This window comes from Eretmochelys imbricata, chromosome 4, assembly GCF_965152235.1.
Source record: "Eretmochelys imbricata isolate rEreImb1 chromosome 4, rEreImb1.hap1, whole genome shotgun sequence".
Classification (NCBI taxonomy): Eukaryota; Metazoa; Chordata; order Testudines; family Cheloniidae; genus Eretmochelys; species Eretmochelys imbricata.
In genome coordinates this window covers 93,252,501-93,274,309 of record NC_135575.1, presented here as the reverse complement: position 1 = coordinate 93,274,309, position 21,809 = coordinate 93,252,501, and the positions used below count along the sequence as shown (strand labels likewise).

At 41.1% G+C, this 21,809-nt stretch overlaps 1 long non-coding RNA gene across 2 annotated transcripts in view; it reads right to left on the bottom strand.

Moving 5' to 3' along the window:
- Positions 1–21,809, bottom strand: part of LOC144263630 (uncharacterized) — a 204,530-nt gene that overhangs the window by 94,405 nt on the left and 88,316 nt on the right. For both annotated transcript variants that reach the window (XR_013345839.1, XR_013345840.1), the window contains exon 2: positions 6,300–6,347. This is a non-coding gene — a long non-coding RNA (uncharacterized LOC144263630). The remainder of the gene's footprint in view (positions 1–6,299; positions 6,348–21,809) is intronic.

Here is a 21,809-nt window from a genome sequence, read left to right as displayed (position 1 = left end):
CATCCCACAATCCAAATTCTTTAACTACTTTAAAAACAGATGCTTTTGCTAACTCAAGTGGGCACTGAACTAAATGTGGACAAACACTGATTGACTAGCTACTGTTTGAGCACAAGCTCTTTACCTAGCACATCACCTCACCAGCCTATTCAGAGTTGGGTGCCAGGCCTTACAAGCCCGAGAACCCATCTACACTACAAATACAATGAATAAGCTACTAAACCCTCGGGGGGGGGGGGGGAGTTATCCCTTTCCTAGTTAAAATGAGGTTAAAACACTTGGACTGCTTTGAACACCTCCCCACAAAAGCTTTGACCCACTAGGGGTCACCTCAAATATATATTTTAAACAACTGGATATACTACTGTAGCGGCCTGAGTCTCTTGTCTGAAAAAACCACCAAGACCAGAAAATGTTATTTCGTTTTTGTCGTGTAGCTTCCTGCAAAGAAAGTGGTTAACAATATACCAGTAAGTTAGAGTCTCTTCATTAAAATCAACAAAAATTCCAGTCTGCAAAGTGTTGCCATTTAAAAAGTTTCTATTACAATCATGGGGGTGGGGGGGAAGAGAGAGGAGGGAAAATGTACATCTGTGTCATCTAAAGCCCCATCTTCACTACAGCCGTAACTGGGTCATGGGACCCCATTTCAACAGCATTTACAATTGGATTCATGACCTGGGCCTCCCCTGGGAGGAAATAACCAGGAGGCAAACACAGTTTAAGACAACAGGAGCTGTGCTAACCTTTTCTAAGCTGTAAGTCATGGTTTCAGACATTGCTGTTTCATACAGCATATATTTCACTTAGCTATCACAACAATTTTTATTTAAAATGATCTAGTTTCAGGGGTTTATATTCCAACCATAGAAAGGTGTTTTGAGCTGGAACTTGACCCACAGGCCTCAACTCCACCTGGGAAGCAATTCTTCTATTTTTAACATTTTAGAAACATCACTTCTGACCTTTTAAAATGTGTAAGCAACCGGTTTAAGATGCTGGGCTAAGTCTGTTTATATAAAGAGTCTGATTAAAAAAATGTTTTGAAAGATTAGTCCATAATATAATAAAATTTTCATATTCTGGAAACAAATTGAATCTAATCAAGAAGTGAGGTTTTTAGAACTGAAATTATAATCAAACAAAGCTGACAGTTTTTAAAACACATGGAGTTAATGCCATACATGGCAGCCAGGACCACAGAGTATCAGAGCCCCACTCTGTCAGGTCCATATATTTTGGTATAAGGAAGGATTTGACAGACAGACCTGAGCTCGGCAAATGATGATACTCGTCAGATTTCAAAAGAAGAACAGAGTTGGACAGCCCTTAGTCCTATCTTTGAACCAAAGTGAGACTTAATGAGGTTTAAAGGGAGCTGGGACACCCAGGGTCACAGACCAGCTAAAATAAAGCAATCTCAGAGGTGGGTCTGAAGAGGTGACTCTGTAGCAGAGACTATTCACATACCACCTCAGCCAGACCCTTGGCTTTCTCCTTCTCCAAGCCCCTTCCCAGAGGCTTCCAACACAATTCTGTTCCTTACAATCCCTGACCATGCTGCCAGTCTCTCTCTTTTTTCTTAGCACTTCATAGGCCTCCAAAAACCTCCATCCCCCCTCCCGCACCCTGTCAATTCACCTCCTTACACCCCCTTCCCTTTCAAGGCATATCCCAGGGTCCAGTCTACATGCACGTACATACTTGTACAGGGCTACCACAGAATTCAGTGTAAACCCTGCAAGAGCCTCCAAAAGCAAAATCTGCAGTGTGTCAGAGATAATAATGTTATTCATCATCCCCCCACCCCACCCCAATATAGAAACTTAATTAGCTTAACATAGATTCTATCCTTAAAATCCATTTTCCTTTCATAATGCGGACGCTTCCTTGGTGGATCGTTGGCAGCGGGGATCAAATCTGGGACCTCTTGAGCTCATGTATAAGCCTCAACTGCCTGAGCTAAGAGATTCATCTCTATTGACAAGCCTGCTACAGCCTTGGTTAATCTCTAGCTTTCCTAGCCACCACTAGAGAGGGACAGAGTGCCACACAGAGCAGACATGGGTTACACTTTTACCCGCAAAACTGTGCATTTATTTTAAAAGCCCACTTCTTTCTCGCTCGCTCTCTCTTTTTTTTATTAAAGTATACATCAGGTGCATTTATTTCTGGAACTTTTCCTGTTGGCCATTGCGTTATTGTAACATATCAAGGAAAAGTCTGGTGGGAATCAAGAATCCTGCAGATTGATGAGAGGAGCAAGTTTTATTAAAAGCAAACTGTAAACTTTTGTACTATAAAGAAACACTTTGATTTAGCAGGTCTAACACAAGGTGTCAGCAGACAAGTTGGAAGGCCTTTGGGATTCTTAGTGGCCTCAAAAGTTATTTCTGGTTTTATTATTTGGTTTCTCGTATCCAGATATGATATGATATCCAGATCTCTCATATTATTTGAGGTGCTCATATCCAGATATGTTGACATGGCTTCTAATTTTGCCCCAGGCTGATTGTACTAAACTTGCACAAACATTACAAATAGTCAGTGTTCTCAGTGATTTAGCAGAAACCTCAATAAACCTTATAGAAAAGGTGACCTCAGAAATAACCTTTAATTTATTGTCTGCAGATGGATCATAAAAATGTATTTGGTGCCAAATCCTGCAGCAAGCTGATGCACATTTATTTATTCAAGATAAAATGGGTGGCATTTAATAAAATTTAATTTCTTGTCCTTCAAGAAAATGTTTTTTTTCAATAGGGAGAGAGCTCAGAACCAGAACTTCAGATCAGCAAATTCATTAATTTTGGGTAGGGGGAAATGGTAATTAATTTATATAGATTTATACACTACATAAAAGGCTCCAGGCATGATTACGATCTATGAAAAATACACCCATTCCACTCCAACAAACATAAATGCACAAAATACAAGCCAAGAAAAGAAAACCCCACTCCCATCCACAAATCACAGCTCTCGAGGCACAAATCTGCACCCTCAGCACATCCCTTCCTTCTCAAAACCTGGGGAAAAAGAGGTGGGCTTTGATGCAAGCCCTGAAGATCTACAGATTTGGGTAATTTCAGACCAAGCATGTATGGAGTACATCCAAATCTAGATTTTGCAATGGACCTCTGTCTTTAAGATAGAGCATTTCCTTAAACTGAGTCTTCTATGCAAGCTCAATTTCAAATGTTACAGATCTATCTTATTAAATGAAAGCCTCGTTTTTGTCCAAACCAAATAAAGATGCTAGTCCCCACTGAGGACGTCTATAAATCCATTCCCAATTTCCCCTTTCAAACTACAGCCATGTTTTGTACTAACTAGGTCTTGAAGAGTTTGGTTAGGACTTTTTTTTTTTTTTTTTTTTTTTTTTAAAGATGAGAGGATTTTTTTCCATCCTGGGTGAAGTGAAAATCAGATGAATTGATTTTGAGGAGAATTTAACCCTAAAAACTGAATTTCCTCTTTTGTTGGTTTAAGCAGATTTTTCACGTTATTGCTGACCTTTCCAAGGAAGTCTCACACTTTCAGGAAGAACCCAAGCATCGAAAATGTTAGCCAAAAAAAAGTATGTTTCAACACGACATGAATATATCCTATAAATGAAACTTAAGTAGAGAGGGTACTAGCAGCCACCTGCTAGAATTACTTCTGCTCTTGACAATTACATAGAAACAACATTTTCAGCTTTTCCATACTTATTCATTAGTGTTAAAAAAAACTGAAGTGATTTTTACAATAGCTGTGCACTTATATTTACTGTTGAACTAATACCTCAATATTTGGCAGTGTTTTCACAATATTTTTGAAGAGCTCTGTATAGCTCAAAAGCTTATACCTTCCACCAACAGAAGATGGAGTAAAAGATATTACCTCACCTACCTTGTCTCTCTAATATTTCACATTTTTTAGGGGAATTACTGTTGCAGAGAGAGGTTATTTCATTAATCTTCACCCACTTTTGGAAAAACGTTTACATTTCAGATTTCTATTTAAATTTTGTTCTTAAATGTTAAAACCAAAAAATAAATTACCACCTACCCCAGCAGTGGTGAAAATGTTCTCTGTGGGTCAGATGCAGGCCATAACATTCCACAATTTGGCCTGTAGACCCTCATCAGTCATTAAAAGATGCAGCCAATGGAAACTACCGATCCCAGCATGCATTGCAACTAGGCTGCTGCGATGAAGGTGGGGTACGCAATGCTGTGACCTATTACTTCCTTGGGCCACGTATGTATTTAAGATGTGAATGCCTGTAATCCATTCCATTTTATTCAGGTTTTGATTTGCTCCCTGGGGCTCCTGGCCCATGTAATCTTCAAAGGGGGCACTATGACCTTCTGCATGTGAAATAATTTCAAGAGAGGTAATGCACTCCCAGTCTACAAAATAACAGTGCACCGTAGAAACCTTAATGAGTGCAAAAAAGTATTGTTTAATACCAGTGCAGTTCAAATAAAGTATTGTTTTAATTCCATGTTGCATTGAGGATAAAAACCTGCTGTAAGACTTCAGAACAAAGTTCAGCTGCATCAGATCATACAAATCACCTCTAATATGCTTTCTGTTAAAAGCATTACTGCTTATTATTTATTTGTTAAAAGTCAGCAGCATCTCAGGGTGGTACAAGGCACAAAATATGAATTCCATGCCCCTAGGAGATTGCAATCTAAACAGGAGAGAGAGAGAGAGAGAGATACACAAATGCTTTTGTGCAATAGATTTATACACACAGATGTGAAGCCTGGGATAACCAAAGTCTAAACTAATAATATAATCCTTCAGGCTGGATGTTTTGCTACACAGCATACATGTGTAATAGAAAGCTACTAGACATAACCACAGTTTGTTTTAAAATGAAACATGACTTTTATAACATTAATACTGCCTTACCTCCAATCTGCCTTCTTAGGATAATATTAACTTTTGAAGCTATTGGATGTGATTTTCAAAAGCACCTAAGTGGTTTAAGACCATAAATGCCACCAAGTCAATGGGTCTTGTGCTTCTAATTCACTTAGGCATTTTTGACAATCCCACCCATGGTTACTGTCCTGATAGAAGAAATGTTTCCTTTTTAACATAAAGCACTGTATGTATTGATGTAGACTACAATGTTCAGAGAAGCATTAAGGGAGTTCAGTGCACAACTTCCATTGAATTTCACACAGAAAACAGATGCAAATATTTCCATACAAAAGTGTGCCAAGCACAAAATGCAGTACACAGTGTAAGATTCAGCATCATAATACTATTTTTGTTCTTCCAGATAGTACTAAGTTTGTTTTAATTTTAAGCAGGGATATTTTGCTTTCTATATATTTGGGGGAGGAGGGGTGTCCTGGCACAATATGATCAGCACTGTCTCTGTTTCCATTTCAGAGTAATTAATTAGCTGCACCCGCTGTCTCATGTGTTTATAGTTTCCTACCCTATTCTGAGTGAAAAATGGATATACAAACCCATAGGCTTGACCTAAACTGACCTAACATTTGATTGCCTACATCCCAGTTCATGGGTGAGAGCCTGTGTTGACTTCCATGGTCCTCAGCACAGCTTGTAATTGATTTCTATTTGACCTGCAGTGTTTAATTTTGTTCAACAAGGAGCTCCTAGATCATCTTTGTTATCTGGTAAGATCAGTGCACCATATGCACACATAGGTCCACAGGGGTCTCAGACAGCTGTAGCTTTAGTGAGGGACCACCAAGAGCCATCTCAGAGGCTGTCCATTTTGAAAGCAGAGTCTATGCTTCCATGCTCTATCAGAGGGAGGCACAATAAAGTTTTCAAAGGATTTCCTGAAACTCTGAGCTTTACTTTGGAATCAAAGTTTAATGTCAAGCTGCTCATTTATTTCAAAGCCACAAGAAAGAAATTACTTAATTCTAATTAACAGGAAATAGGTCTTTAGCCTTTTGTTTGACAAGTATTTATAAAAACTACTTCTATTCTATTTTCAAGACAGAATGCAGCGTGACAATAGAGCAGACTGCAGAGTGGTAACACTCATGTTATGATTTTCAATGTATATATTGTACTTAAATAGTGCCACAAATATAATAAAAGCTGGAATATAAAACACCTAATTAGTAAGGAATCTAGAATAACTGACACATCTTAGTAAGTCACATTGTGAGTTTCCTTCCATGTTTTGGGAATCTATTCTCTCAGTGCACACTTTGGAATTCATTTATGCTTACTGACTCACAAACATACACTCATTTCTGTAACTATACACAATGCAAGTCTCTACACTCTGATTCACTGCTGTCATCAGAACTCACCCAATGACTTGCGCAACAAACGTGGACCATCTCCGCTTTAGCTTCATCCTGCCAACAGAAGAAGAAACACTGCTGTTTCTAAACAACCATTTTAAGACCAGTTGTATCCCCACCCCATGTAGTTATTAAACAGTTCAGAGCATCAATACCATCTATTCGAGAGTGCTTCCTGTGTAGCTGATTAATAATTATACAGTTATCTCAGTACCTCATCCTCTGGCCTCTGCTTTTGTGTGGCCTGGTAATTGGTTTGTTACCCTATAAACAGGAAGCACACTCAATTATCTAAATAAACTCTAGTGTAAATAATTCACTACTAAGTTAATGAGTAGGAAGATGGCCAATAGTAGAAAGTATTACATGCAAGAGAACAGATTTTATGAGAGCCAAAACATGTTGGTATTATTGTGAACTTCAGTAATGTCTGAAACTACTTTAAGGGGAAAAACACCTGCCAAAAATGAAAAACTAGATTTAGATTTTTCTCGCACGTACGCACAGAGACTCAGCCCTCACATCGCTCCACTGAAGGCAGTAGAGAGATAATCATTCAATACATTTGCAGTTCAGTGTTGTGCCCCCTCTTCTTCTCTCAACAGCCAGTTTTACACAATAATGCTGTTGAATAATTCCTGTCAAATTGTCAACCTTTCGTCCCTCTTCCAAAACTCCCTGAAGTCTCTAGTTTTAGGTTTGGTTACTAACACTGAACTTGTTCAAATCAGCAATGTTATTTTAGTTCTCAAATTGAGTTTTATTTTATCCAGACGTTGATCATCATACCACTATCTTTATTTAGAGCAACATTCTGTAGAGTACCTAGCCTTTAAGTCATTTTTACTTGAATTCACCACTCTCTTTTTTAAAATGACTGTGTTTGACATAAAACACTAGTTGGCTTCAAAATTGTGGCTTCCCTGTCTTTGGCAAACTGTCCACTCACTTATTCCATCCTCTTCTAATGGAACTTCTGGAACCACTTAAAGACCATTAAGATACTACCAGCTTCAAGTAAAAATGATACTTGAGTGAATTAATGCATTTTGGAAGACTGAAGAATGTCTATTTCATAAGACAGTAAGTACATCATAATCTAATACCTACACCCTTCAAACAAGGCTTTTTATTTTTTTTTAAGATTATCCACAAGAAAGTGTTGATGTTTAAATCCATGCTTGTAAATTTTATCTAGATTTTAATTTTTTTTGCCTGTTAGCTTGTTTTACAAAGCAAAAAAGTTACTTTCATGAGTAAGATGCATTTATTGGATAAGGTTAGTTACCACACACACTATTTTATATATTTCTAATGTAGCATATGTATCTATATACACACACATACATAAATAGACACATACAGTGTAATATAGTATACATAAGGGCCAGGTGCTAGCATAAACCAGAATAGCTCCGTGAAGTAAATGGAGCTATACCTATTTAGGCCAGATGAGCCCAGGGTTTCTTGGATTTATATTTAAACCAATACAAACTAATAAAACTACCCTAAAGTCATTGTTTAGTGTTGAGCTTCTTGAAAATAAGGCCTGAAAATATTTTTTTCCGTTTGTTTCTCAACTTGTCTTTGAGTTATGTCCCCAAACGTGTTGCTGAGAAATTAAATAATTCATCTAGAGAGAGGGAGCTGGATTCCTGTGTGAAGAAAAAAAAAGAAGTGTTCTTTAGATTGTAAATTTGGACAAAAATGCTTTGGAAGTTCATTTTACAGTGATATATGGAAAATACAATTTGGAAGTGAGTCAGTTTGCCTAAAATAGACACGAAATCAGCCAAAATTGATCACTTTGGAAAAGTAGCTCCATCTGCTCAGCACCAAGGCAGAGTAGGTGTGTCTATGCAAATATGGTCTGCTCTTGGAGTCTTCTCCCCAGTTTGTCATTAGATGTCAGGGCAGAACTCATCCAGACTCTTCTTACATGTCCTAACATATTACCTTCTGGGGAAGACATTTAGTTTAGTTACATAAACCATCAACCACTCTCATACATTAAGAAAATTAAATTAAGAACATACCATTAACCCTCTGGTACCTGGTGTTTATACAGTACACCACATAACTGGAACATGGCATATAAATGCTGATTTCCTATCACTCCATGAATTAGAATTTGAAGTACAACCTTCTTCTTCCTTGTGTGGGATGGAGTGTAAGAAACTGAGTCCTGATGGGAGAGGATTTGAACCAGAATAGGAGTAAAGCTTCTATCTAGTTATAACTAACTACAGATGGTTCTTGTTACCATAGATTTGAGTATTATTTTGCTGTATGGAGAGAGAATCCCAAAACCACTATGAGGAATGAGTGGGTGTGAATGTGGTATTTGTTTTCTTCTTGTGACAAATCACATCTTTGAATTTTCAGGTATTTTTCCTCTCTCTCTAGGTAGCTAAAACAATAATTGCAATCCTATGATAGCTGAACTGCAGACATTGCAAATACAAATCCAGAAAGACTTAGGGATAGGCTAGGTAAGGACCAATTGAATCTACCCAGAACATTATGAAAATAAAGGTTTCCACCTCTGCATCAGTGTAAATCAGGAATAACGCTATTGAAAGGAGCCAAGTTACACTAGTACAAAACCTGTGTGAGAAGAGAATTGGACCTATTTGTTACTGCTGTATATAGGTCTGAACAGACATCTAGTGCTGTGTTCACACACCGCCCCGGGGTGCACTGACATTGTCAAAGCTACCACTCAGCTGCCACCTAATCCTGTAGGCACCTACAACCCCTAGGCACCAACGTGTCTGCTGGTCAGCAAGTGCTGATGCTGTCCCACAGCTGGCAAGCTGCTTAGAGCCCTTGCCGAAGCCCCAGAAATGGGATTCTCAAACTACGTGGGGCCATGCCTGTCTTGGCATTGGAACCAGATACTGACACATGCTCAGAGCACACCTAACTCCTGTCACCTGAAAGTCCCTGTGTCAGTAAGATCAGAGGCAAGCCACGGATATGCGAGAGTGTTCTGCTGCCACTCTGCCTTACACAGCCAGGAGCACCAAGATATGGAGGAGCAGTACTTGTGGCACCTTAGAGACTAACAAATTTATTTGAGCATAAGCTTTCGTGAGCTACAGCTCACTTCATCGAATGCAGGAAGAAATCCAAGCCAGCGTTTCACCCTGTGATTTGGGGGCGTGTGTCATAAATATAAAGGGAAGGGTAGCTTATGTTCAGATAAATTTGTTAGTCTCTAAGGTGCCACAAGTACTCCTTTTCTTTTTGCGAACAGAGACTAACACGGCTGCTACTCTGAAACCTGAAGATATGGAGGGTGAGCATGAGAGAGGTATCAAGCAGGAGAGAGATGGTTTCAACTGCTAGGGCGTGGGTTACCCACAGGGTACATCTACACAGCCCACAGCAGTGAGTCTCCCAGCTTAGGTCGACAGACTTGGACTTGCAGATCTCAGGCTGCTGCACTAAAAATACTTGTGTAGATGCTGCAGCTTGGGCTCTGAAGCCTCGGGATGGGGGCTGGCTTCAGCGCCCGAGAAACAATAGCTACACAGCTGTTTTTAGCACAGAAGCACAAGTCTGTTGACCTGGGCTGGGAGGCTCATTGCAGGGGGCTGGGTAGACATACCCCGCGTGACTTACCTGGCTTAGGTGCCTAAATCCAGGAGAGGATTCTCAAAGGACAGTGCAGAGAAGAGCCCATCTGTCCTATCAGCCAGGTGCACCTGGTCAGCCACTTAGGGTCCTAAGCCCCTCTCCTCTTTCCACCCATCTCTTTGGCATTTCACTCCTGGTTAGTTTAGACAACTCTCCACTGAGCTGGCTGGCTTCTCAAAATCCCTTCCTTAGGCACTTAACTCTCCCCACGCACTGGCTGGGGATCTGTGACCCTATCTTGGTGCTGAAATTTCCACTGGGCACCAGGCTATCTAGGGCTCAGGCATTGCAATGTTGAGCAAAACAATGCCTAAGTACCTTCTGCTCTTTCCCCGATCAGGATTCAGTACCCTATAGTCCCCCCAAATTTATTTTCCCTCAGTTTCTCATTGCTCCTACCCCTTTTTTGCTGCAGCTGCCTGGGGACCTGCTAGTGGCGTAGAGCCATTGTAGCAGTTCCTATACCACCGCCCCATCCTATGATCTGTTTACAGGGTGTGGTCAGCAAAGGAGGTGAAACCAAAGCATCCCTTCATGTCAGTGATAGAACTGCTCCTCTTGAGGCCATGAGTAGCAGGACAAGTTAGAGCAGCCCTGGGGTGGCGTGCAGAGTGTCAATAAGGAAGAGTAGTAAGAGACATCGGCAGGGTTGACCTTGAAGATCTGCATAAGGAACTACTACATGATATGGTAGTTGAGAGGAAGCCAGTGGAGGAATCCAAAGTGAGGAGAAATGTAACTTGGTCAGAATGAGGTGCCAGGAAAAAATTTTCAGCAGCACCCTTTTGAGTGGACTGAACCAGTCATCACATTCATGATCAATGCCAACCATCTTGACAGGAAACCCCAAATGCACTGAATTAATTACATCTTTAACATTTTCCTGCTGTACAAATCGCTTTGGACAATTGGACACAAAGCTTAAACAAAACAAGAACTAGGCAGGCTACAGTCACTGCTTTTAAATTAATTTCATATTGTAATAGTGGCATCGCTGGGCCCTCCTTGCTTCTTCCCCTGCTGTGCCCACAGACCAGCCGGAGACCTCTGCACTGGTGCAGTCACCCATGCTCTTTATTTACAGTATCTATTCCCATCACCTTCTAGCTACAAAACAGCTTCAATGTTACAGCCTCAGGGACTGCTAGCTCCTACAGCCAGCAGAGACAAGCTCCCACTCACTCTAATTCTGTAGCTCCTCCCTTTCCTGCCCCCCCCCCAGGCTTCTTTCCTGCCAGCCTTTATGCAGCCCCTGGCTAACGAGGCCGCAGCTGTTCCCCATTTGCCAATCAGGCCTGGGCTTACTCAGCCAGCTCCAATCAAGAAAGGGGAATTGGAGCGGTCACAGGCCCACCGACAACAATTCCGGGCCCCAGGGTAGAACAGTCAGTGGGCCCCCACGCACACACAAACCACGCCCATGCGGACACGGTCCATCTGACATTTGGGCGGCGCTGCACCTGCACTGGCTGGTGCCCAGCAACCTGCCGGCTGCACTGCTGGGTGAGCTCTTCCAGCCCGACCAGGGCTTCCCCATGCCCTCCTAGTAGAGTTGCCAACTGTCTAATTGCGTACACCTGAAGATCCTTGCCCTGAAGACCTTTGTCCCGCCCCTTCCCTGAGGCCACATCCCTGTCCTGCCCCTTCTGAGGCCCTGGCCCCTGCTCACTCCATTCCCCTCCCTCTGTCACTTGCTCTCCCCCCCCTCACTCACTTTCACCAGGCTAGGACAGGAGGTTGGGGTGCGTGACGGGGGTGCAGGCTCTGGGAGAGAGAGAGAGAGTTTGGGTGCAGGAGAGGGTGTGGGGCTCTAGGCTGGGGCAGGGGTGCAGGAGTGGGGCAGGGGGTTGGTGCTTACCTCGGGCAGCTCCCGAAAGCTACTGGCACACCCCTCTGGCAGTGGCTCCTAGACGGGGGGTGGTGGGGATGTCTCCACTTGCCACTGCCTGCAGGCACCGTCCCTGCAGCTCCCAGCCAACAGGAGCTGCAGAGTTGGCGCTCGGGGCGGGGGCAGTGTGCGGAGACCTCCTGACGCTCCCCCGGGGCTGGCCCCTTCTGGGAGTGATACGGAGTGAGGGCGAGCAGGAAGCCTGCCTTAGCTCTGCTGTGTTGCTGGCAGCAGTGGCCAGGAACCCCTGGGCCCTTTTAAATCACCCGGATCCCTGAGCAATTGCCCCCTTTGCACCCTTCCCCCCCCCCCCCCCCGGCCTGTGTACAGCCCTTCCTGCAAGTGCTAAGCAAGGAGAATTGTTGTTGAAAGTTAATGGAAAATCGGTAACAAGAAAAATACTTCTCTTTCCTAGTAATGTCAAAAGTATGAATCACTGAAGAAAAAGGAGGGCTGGTGATGAGGCTAGACAAATAACAGAATACACTAACACTGAAGAAAACTAATAGCGAAAGGAATGAAAGCAGTGAACTTGGTAATGAGAAACTCCCAGATGGTTGATTGCCAGTTAGAAATGTCGGAAAACCAAATGTGCACCAGAAATATTAGTGCTAGGAACCCCTTCAGGAAAAGGATATACAGACCCAATTGAATTGATGGAGAATTTATTACAGAGACCTTGTAACTAAATACTAAAAACGTTCTCTGTTGACAGGGCCAGAGTTCCCTGACTCAATGAGAAGACTTCATAATCACCCTAGCAAGGTAATAATGTGGTTGTCTCTTTTGCAGACATCCGGGACAACAGTAGTGCTTATTGCAGCCAGGAAGACAGGAAATATGCTCTACAAGAATGCAGAACTGTTATTTCTCCAAATTTGAGACTAACTATGCAAAATGGCCCGCAAAACTTGGCAGAATTTAAGAGAGCATTCATGAGCAAAGAAACTGATGCCAAAATACAATACCCCACTATACTGCAGGTGGGTTATAGAAGCAAAATATATCTTGTAGGACAAAGAATCTTTCACAAAATTACTAGACAAACTCAGAGCTTAATTCAGCATTCATACCAAGCACAGAACACCTTCTGGGACTACTGGCAGATTTGTGCAAGGCTCAATCTCTGTGTACAAAATAATGCTTAACTGAGACGACAAATAGACCTTCCACTGAGATGAAATATTTGGAGTACTATTATTGCTGAAGCCCAAACTCAGTGTTTATATCTTATTGCTTAATTGGCTAGAGTAAGCCCAGAGATCACTCTCTGATCACTGATAGTTGTATTCCTGCATAGGTTCTTTTTCTTATAGTTGTACAATCCGTTCTGAGTTTGGCTTGAAAAAAGTTTGACTTTTTAAAAACGTCTTCATATATATTTGAATGCAACTGTTCACAATGAGCTGCAGATCCCAAACCTTGGAAGTATTCATAGACAGAATGGTACTGGTATTTCCATGGTCAAATCTCTTTGCAAACTCACAGGTAAGATTCAGTTTCACACACCATCACATAGAGTTCAGAGAGGTTTCATGATAGATAGAAAGACTGGTCCAGTGATCAGGACACTAATCTAGGACTTGGGAAACGAGGGTTCAAGTCCCTGCTCCACAGCAGACTTCCTGTGAGACCCTGGGCAAATCACTTGGTCTTTTTGTGCCTCAGTTACTCATCTGTAAAATGGGGATAATATTACTTCCTCTTAGGACAATAAATACACTAGCTACTGTACTGCCATGTGATATGACCTTTCCAAATGAACTCAGTTTGAAATGCACTTGTGAACAACTGTCTCAAACAACAGTCAAAGGTATCCTGATCAAGCACAACTTTAGATAAGGAATATTATGCTTTAATGCTCTTTTAACTGTAATTAGGAAGAAAAAGAAACATAGGGCAGAATTTAAGTGAGTTGTGCATAACTATAGATACACATTTGCACATTACTAACTTATTTGTTATTTATTTACCCATCTACATGTGCATATTTGGTATTTGTGAACAAATGTGGCCAATTAGACACCTAACTGGCTAAGCGCATGTGCAAATGCCTAATTTACATATACTGATCAACTAAGAAGTCGGAAGCACACAAATGTATGACCACAACTGCACCTAACTTTCAGAATCTGACTCATGATGTTATTGTTAATATCAGCATTCTGGAAGTGATCTATCTACAGTGGAAGTTTACTTTTCCCTAAAACCAAGGGTCAGGTGGGGGAGGGGGGAGAAAGAGCAGTGGACTGCTCAGGCTCCACCCACAGAATCAAGATGTTCACAATCCCAGTGTAGCTGAACATGAGCGTTTAAAATTATCAACAGAGAAACAGCTTATAATGTTGATGTTTAAGTGGTCCTAGTTAGGCTGCAATGTTACCACCCAATTTAGGTGATGTGGTGGTTCCTATATCTCAGAATTATTCTTTCAGGCTACCTGTCTACAGTCAGTTGGAAATAACACTGTATCCATTCATACTCTGAAGCTTGTTTCACAAATCAGAGTGAGAAACATCTGTCAGTTTGAAAATGAAAGCTGAAGTTTTTCAGAAACTGCAGGGTCCACAAGAAAAGTGAGGTATAAAAGTGGCCAGTCCCATCTCAGATCAACCATTGTCTAAGACCAGATAAGCGGATAAGAAACTCCAGCAATAAGAATTACTAGCTCTATTGTAGGTCACTACACTTTTGTTGTAAATCTTTTAGATCCTTAAAAACTAGGGCTGTCAAGCGATTAAAAAAATTAATCTGGATTAATCGCCCGATTAAATCAGACTGTTACACAATAATAGAATACCACTTATTTAAATATTTTTGAATGTTTTCCACATTTTCAAATATATCGATTTCAATTACAACACAGAATACAAAGTGTACAATGCTCATATTTATTTTTGATTACAAGTATTTCCACTGAAAAAAAAAAAAAGAAATAGTATATTTCAATTCACCAAATACAAGTACTATAGTACAATCTCTCTATTGTGAAATTACAACTTACAAGTGTAGGTTTTTTTGTTACATAACTGCACTCAAAACAAAAACAATGTAAAACTTTAGAGCCTACAAGTCCACTCAGTCCTACTTCTTGTTCAGCTAATCGCTCAAACAAGTTTGTTTACATTTGCAGGAGATAATGCTGCCTACTTCTTGTTTACGTCACCTGAAAAGTGAGAACAGGCATTTATATGGCACTACTGTAGTCGGCGTCACAAGATATTTACGTGCCAGATGCATTAAAGATTCATATGACCCTTCATGCTTCAACCACCATTCCAGAAGAAATGCATCCATGCAAATGGCAGGTTCAGCTCGATAACGATCCAAAGCAGTGCAGCCCGATGCATGTTCATTTTTATCATCCGAGTCAGGTGCTACCAACAGAAGGTTGATTTTCTTTTTTGGTAGTTCGGGTTCTGTAGTTTCCACATCAGAGAGTGTTGCTCTTTTAAGACTTCTGAAAGCATGCTCCACACCTCATCCCTCTTAGATTTTGGAAGGTACTTCAGGTTCTTAAACCTTGGGTTGAGTGCTGTATCTTTAGAAATCTCACATTGGTACCTTCTTTGCATTTTGTCAAATCTGCAGAGAAAGTGTTCTTAAAATGAACATGTGCTGGGTCATCATCTGATACTGCTATAACATGAAATATATGGCAGAATGTGCGTAAAACAGAGCAGGGAACATACAATTCTCTCCCAAGGAGTTCGATCACAAATTTAATTACTGCATTTTTTTAAAACGAGCGTCATCAGCATGGAAGCATGTCCTCTGGAATGGTACCCAAAGCATGAAGGGGCATACGAATGTTTAGCATACCTGACAAGTAAATACTGTGCAATGCCGGCTACAAAAGTGCCATGCAAATGCCTGTTCTCACTTTCTGGTGACATTGCACTCCAAAAACAAAACATTTATATAACAAAAAAAAACAACACACACACCTACATTTGTAAATTGCACTTACACGACAAAGACTGCACTACAGTAACTAGTATGAGGCAAATTGAAAAACAATATTTGTTTTGTTTATCATTTTTACAGTGCAAATATTTGTAATAAAAATATACACTTTGTATTGTGTTGTAATTTAAATCAGTAAATATGAAAATGCAGAAAAACATCCAAAATATGTAATACATTTCAATTGGTATTCTATTGTTTAACAGTGCGATTAATCGCGATTAATATTTTTAAATCGTAATTAATTTTTTTGAGTAAAGCATGTGAATTAACTGAAATTACCTGTGATATATGCCATCATGTGCCAGCAATGCCCCTCTGTCATGTACATTGGCCAAACCGGACCAATCTCTACGCAAAAGAGTAAATGGACACAAATCTGACATCAGGAATCATAACATTCAAAAACTGGTAGGAGAACACTTCAACCTCTCTGGCCACTCAGTAAAAGACTTAAGGGTGGCAATTCTGCAACAGAAAAGCTTCAAAAACAGACTCCAGCAAGAAACTGCTGAGCTTGAATTAATATGCAAACTAGATACCATTAACTTGGGTTTGAATAGAGACTGGGAGTGGCTGGATCATTATACATATTGCATCTGATGAAGTGAGCTGTAGCTCACGAAAGCTCATGCTCAAATAAATTGGTTAGTCTCTAAGGTGCCACAAGGACTCCTTTTCTTTTTACATATTGAATCTATTTCCCTAAGTTAAGTATCCTCACACCTTCTTGTCAACTCTCTAAATGGGCCATCTTGATTATCACTACAAACATTTTTTTTCTCCTGCTGATAACAGCTCATCGTAATTAATTAGCCTTTTACAGTTTGTGTGGTAAATTCCGTGTGTGTGTGTGTGTTCCATTCAATGCATCCGATGAAGTGGGCTGTAGCCCACGAAAGCTTATCCTCTAATAAATGTTAGTCTCTAAAGGTGCCACAAGTACTCCTCATTTTTTTTGCGATTGACAGCCCTATTAAAAACATTTTCAGTATACTGTTTCATTCTGAGCATAATGTCTATAAAGATAAAATCGACTTCTTGGGGAGAAAGGGGCATATATCAAAGCTATTATGGCAGCACAGGACCATATTACAAAAATTAATATATATTTGGAGACTTTTCCCTAGATGAACAAACTATTAATAATGCAGCAGCCTGTCAATTAGAATTACTAAGAGATGCATCACAAACAGGTCAATGTGTCCAGATACCTCAAACATGTCAAATTCCATTACTAATGTTTTAGTATCAATCCTTCTCTGATTGCTTTTTGCAGTCCACTTCATACTGGTCAGTTTCCTTTTGGGTAAAAACTTTCTTGCAGTTAGTTATTGCATATGGACAAGCATGAATAAAGTGCTCAATATACACTGAAAGTAGTAAGGCGAATGACAAAAGCTATGGTGTAAATTACAACATAATTGAAGATCTCAGGTACACAAACTTGCAGTCTCATTTCCCAAAACCTTGATCTTCTCCCCTGTTTTCTAGTTTATATGCCAAAAATTTGATATTACGTCACCCACTATACAAACTGGTACATGGAACAGCGCCAGAGCAGCATTAATTTATATTACTATTCTCACCTAAAGCTTAATTTAGGTTATTCTTTCAGAGAGCACAAATCTTTGTGTGTATGTTGCTCCTGCTGCAGAGGGCCTGCCTAGCCGCCTTTCTGATTTTGCCCAATATCTGCAATCAAGGAATAATGACTTCTGCATCATCCCTTCCTCTCTCCACTCATGACTTGGAAATTTACCAGGATCCAGGGCAGAGGTCAGACAGGGAGAATAACTGGGGTGCAAGGCCAGACTACATGGCTGATGGTGGGAGACAGTTTGCTGAGGCCCGGATTGCAGAGGAGATGTGGTATGTTACAAGTTGAGGGTGGAATCAGAAAAATGTACATAAGGGGCAGAGATGAACAAACATCAGTTCTCAAGAGAAGGAGAGTTTTCTCTCTTCTGTAAAAGCTAGAGCCCACTTCTTTGTCAAGTAAACAAACAGGCTAAAATTAAAGCAAAGCTACATTTGCCACATACAAACAAAATTAGATATATGTTGAAAGTGACCTCCAATCAGCATTCCAAGCCAAGTGCTTTCCCCCACAGAAATCAAGAGGTGTTAGTTGCTCCTTGTCATAGTTTGCCTACTGCTTAGGAAGCCATGCTTCCACGTAGCACAGCGTGACAGAATGTTAATGACAACGTGAAGAAAGCAAGCCACTGCCATCATTTCTGATGCAAGTCAAGATGATTACAAAGTAATGCTCAAATAAATTTGTTAGTCTCTAAGGTGCCACAAGTACTCCTTTTCTTTTTAAAGTAATACTCTGTAGTTCTTCAATGGTGAAGAAGGTGCAATTAGAGCTAATTTGCCTCTCACCCCTCTCTAAGAATCTATACACTGCCACATGGAGGCTCTGGATTAGGAAGAGGCAAATTTCTATACACACCTAAAACCCCAAAATCATCATGATCAGTAGGCCAAACAATGAACTGGCATGGATAGGAACCATTCCCAATCAGTAAAAAGTATCAAAAGACCCTTAACAAATGCAGAAAAAGAAATTAAGGTTGTCAAAGTTCTTTAATTGGTAAGACAACGCTAATGATGAGAAAACTCCACAGGGATGCTCAACTGTGGTCAAAATGGGATTCTTTCAAAGTTAAGTCAACATGGCAGAGAAAAAGAATCCATATAACCTTAGGGGCTGGGGCCGTTACAGGCCAGTTCACTCACTGCTGGGAATCTCCTTTCAGTGCAGTTCTGGCAATGTGACACTCCTTTATTTCTCTGTACCCAGGCAGTCTCCTTTAGTCCTCAGCTCCACTGACGGTACACCTACAGCAACATTTCCCAAAGTGGGGGAGAGGGAACACAGGAGCAGTCAGGGAGCATGGAGAGGCAACGAAGATGTATAAATTAAGATAGGAAGATCTTTAACAACGCATGGTAAGGCAGAAGGATGGCATGATTGGATTCATTTTCCTGAAAGGGGGACTCCGCTTTCAAAAAAAGTTTGGAACACACTGACCCAAAGGATCTCGCGGTATGCTGGAATGTAGTCTCCACTTCACATTTGTCTTATTTTTAAACATTTCTGTATGGCATCATTGTTGCCGAGAAACACTATATATGTTCCATTCTATGCATCTAATGAAGTGGGCTGTAGCCCACAAAAGCTTATGCTCTGATAAATGTGTTAGTCTCCAAGGTGCCACAAGTACTCCTGTTCTTTTTACTAGTTGCACTGTCGCCCATTCTGAACAGTAGTACAATTCCTTACTGGTCCAGGCTAAAGTATCTGAATCTTGGCACATGAAGAGCCAGCTTGTTCCCCTTATCCCTTGTTTCAGCATCACAAAGGGACAACTGCAACAATGTTTGTGGGGGCAAAAGGTTTCAGCTAATGGAAATGGAGCCATCAGGATCCACAGATTGAGTAGCTGCAGCAGTCCCGCCACCTATTTCCCAGCCAGTCCTGCTCATTCTCTACTGATGCCTGCTGTCTCCCTCTGTGACAAATTCAGGTATAAAATGTACATTGCTGACACCAATTAAGTGCTATAGTGTGAGCTCAGCCAGCAATCGGCAGGGAGCTTATCTGCTAAAGTTTGCAGGTTTAATGTGGCTTCTTCGACAGAATTACTAAAATGCCAGCAAACAAATAGCTGCAATAAAAACAAAGCATATATGATACCTATTATGAGTGTTCATAAAGAATATATCCCTATTGCAACAGAATGGTAGTGGTGCTTATAGATGTAATGCCCCCACCTCCCCCACACACCCCTAATGCCAAAAATAAAAATATATCATTAAAATTACCTATTAACAATCAGAGGGGAAAATTTTCAAGAGCCTCTTTGAGGACTCTACTTTTGTGTGCACAAAGTTGAGCATATGCTTGCATGTGCCTGCACTTCCTTGCTGGTGCAAACACTAATGCTTATAATCAGTCATGTGCTGGACTATTAAAAGCATACACTCAATGGCTGCTCCTGCAAAGCATACAGTTTTATGCACATACAGAATCTAAAGATTTACCTCAGGATATACAGTTCTTTGTTTCAATAATCAAACTCTATGCTGACCATAAGATGTGGCCCATGTCTCTTTTCTCCTTTCTTCTGATGCTACAGGACCCCTCAGTGTATCATCTGTGGAATAAACTCAGTTCCACTTTTTCCAGGAAAGGAGTTTGTTTCTTCGGCTATTTTACTGTCCATTTTCTCACAGGCAGTTTCTTCCACCTGGACAGGTTTCGCTCTCTCCCCCCTCAATTGCCACTCTGAGACTACACCTGCCCCTCTTTGTATGTTCTGAAACTAAGATCAGGCTCATGCATGTTCATCTGCTTGCTTTCAGTAGCCTAGCAAAGCCTCACTTTACAAAGTCACTCCAGAAAAAACGGATGCACTGAAGTGCAGAGCCTCTGAACTTTGATGGGATAAAGCGGATTTTATTTTCAGTGCTCCCAGAAGCACGTCAGAGAGGGCTAACAGTTATGTCAAAGCCATTGATCTAGCTGTGACTCAGCTCTTACGTATCAGGCAGCATATAGCACTGACATGTGACGCTTGACATTATAAAAACGATCTAAACTATAATATTACAGTCATGAAATGTCACAGAAGAAAAAAAATCAAATCTTATTCCACAAAATTAGTGCATTTTATGAATGTGGAAGTTTTGCAACAGTATAAGAAGGGAGTATTTTTAATATAATCCCTGTGCTATTCTGGCTCAATAGCAGAGCATTTTCCCCAAGAGCAGTAAGGTAATATTACAATTTCAAATACAAATTTAATGCTCTGTTTGTAAGTAATCATTGCACTGCTATGAATACACATTTTAAGTTGCACAATTAAATAAGTAAATAATGTATCATCAATATTCAAACGATCCATTATTTAAATACACTTTGTGAATCATGCAAATGGATACCTTTAAGACACAGGTGAAATTGTGGAAAAGCAGCATCACTTGCCCCATAACCTCAGCCGTGCAGAACACAATGCCATCCACAGCCTCAGAAACAACTCTGACATCATAATCTAAAAGGCTGACAAAGGAGGTGCTGTTGTCATCATGAATAGGTCGGAATATGAACAAGAGGCTGCTCGGCAGCTCTCCAACACCACTTTCTACAAGCCATTACCCTCTGATCCCACTGAGGGTTACCAAAAGAATCTACAGCATTTGCTCAAGAAACTCCCTGAAAAAGCACAAGAACAAATCCGCATAGACACACCCCTGGAACCCCGACCTGGGGTAGTCTATCTGCTACCCAAGATCCATAAACCTGGAAATCCTGGGCGCCCCATCATCTCAGGCATTGGCACCCTGACAGCAGGATTATCTGGCTATGTAGACTCCCTCCTCTGGCCCTACGCTACCAGCACTCCCAGCTATCGTCGAGACACCACTGACTTCCTTAGGAAACTACAATCCATCGGTGATCTTCCTGAAAACACCATCCTGGCCACTATGGATGTAGAAGCCCTCTACACCAACATTCCACACAAAGATGGACTACAAGCCATCAGGAACACTATCCCCGATAATGTGAGGGCAAACCTGGTGGCTGAACTTTGTGACTTTGTCCTCACCCATAACTATTTCACATTTGGGGACAATGTATACCTTCAAATCAGCGGCACTGCTATGGGTACCCGCATGGCCCCACAGTATGCCAACATTTTTATGGCTGACTTAGAACAACGCTTCCTCAGCTCTCGTCCCCTAATGCCCCTACTCTACTTGCGCTATATTGATGATATCTTCATCATCTGGACCCATGGAAAAGAAGCCCTTGAGGAATTCCACCATGATTTCAACAATTTCCATCCCACCGTCAACCTCTGCCTGGACCAGTCCACACAAGAGATCTACTTCTTGGACACTACAGTGCTAATAAGCGATGGTCACATAAACACCACCCTATACTGGAAACCTACTGACCACTACTCCTACCTACATGCCTCCAGCTTTCACCCAGACCACACCACACG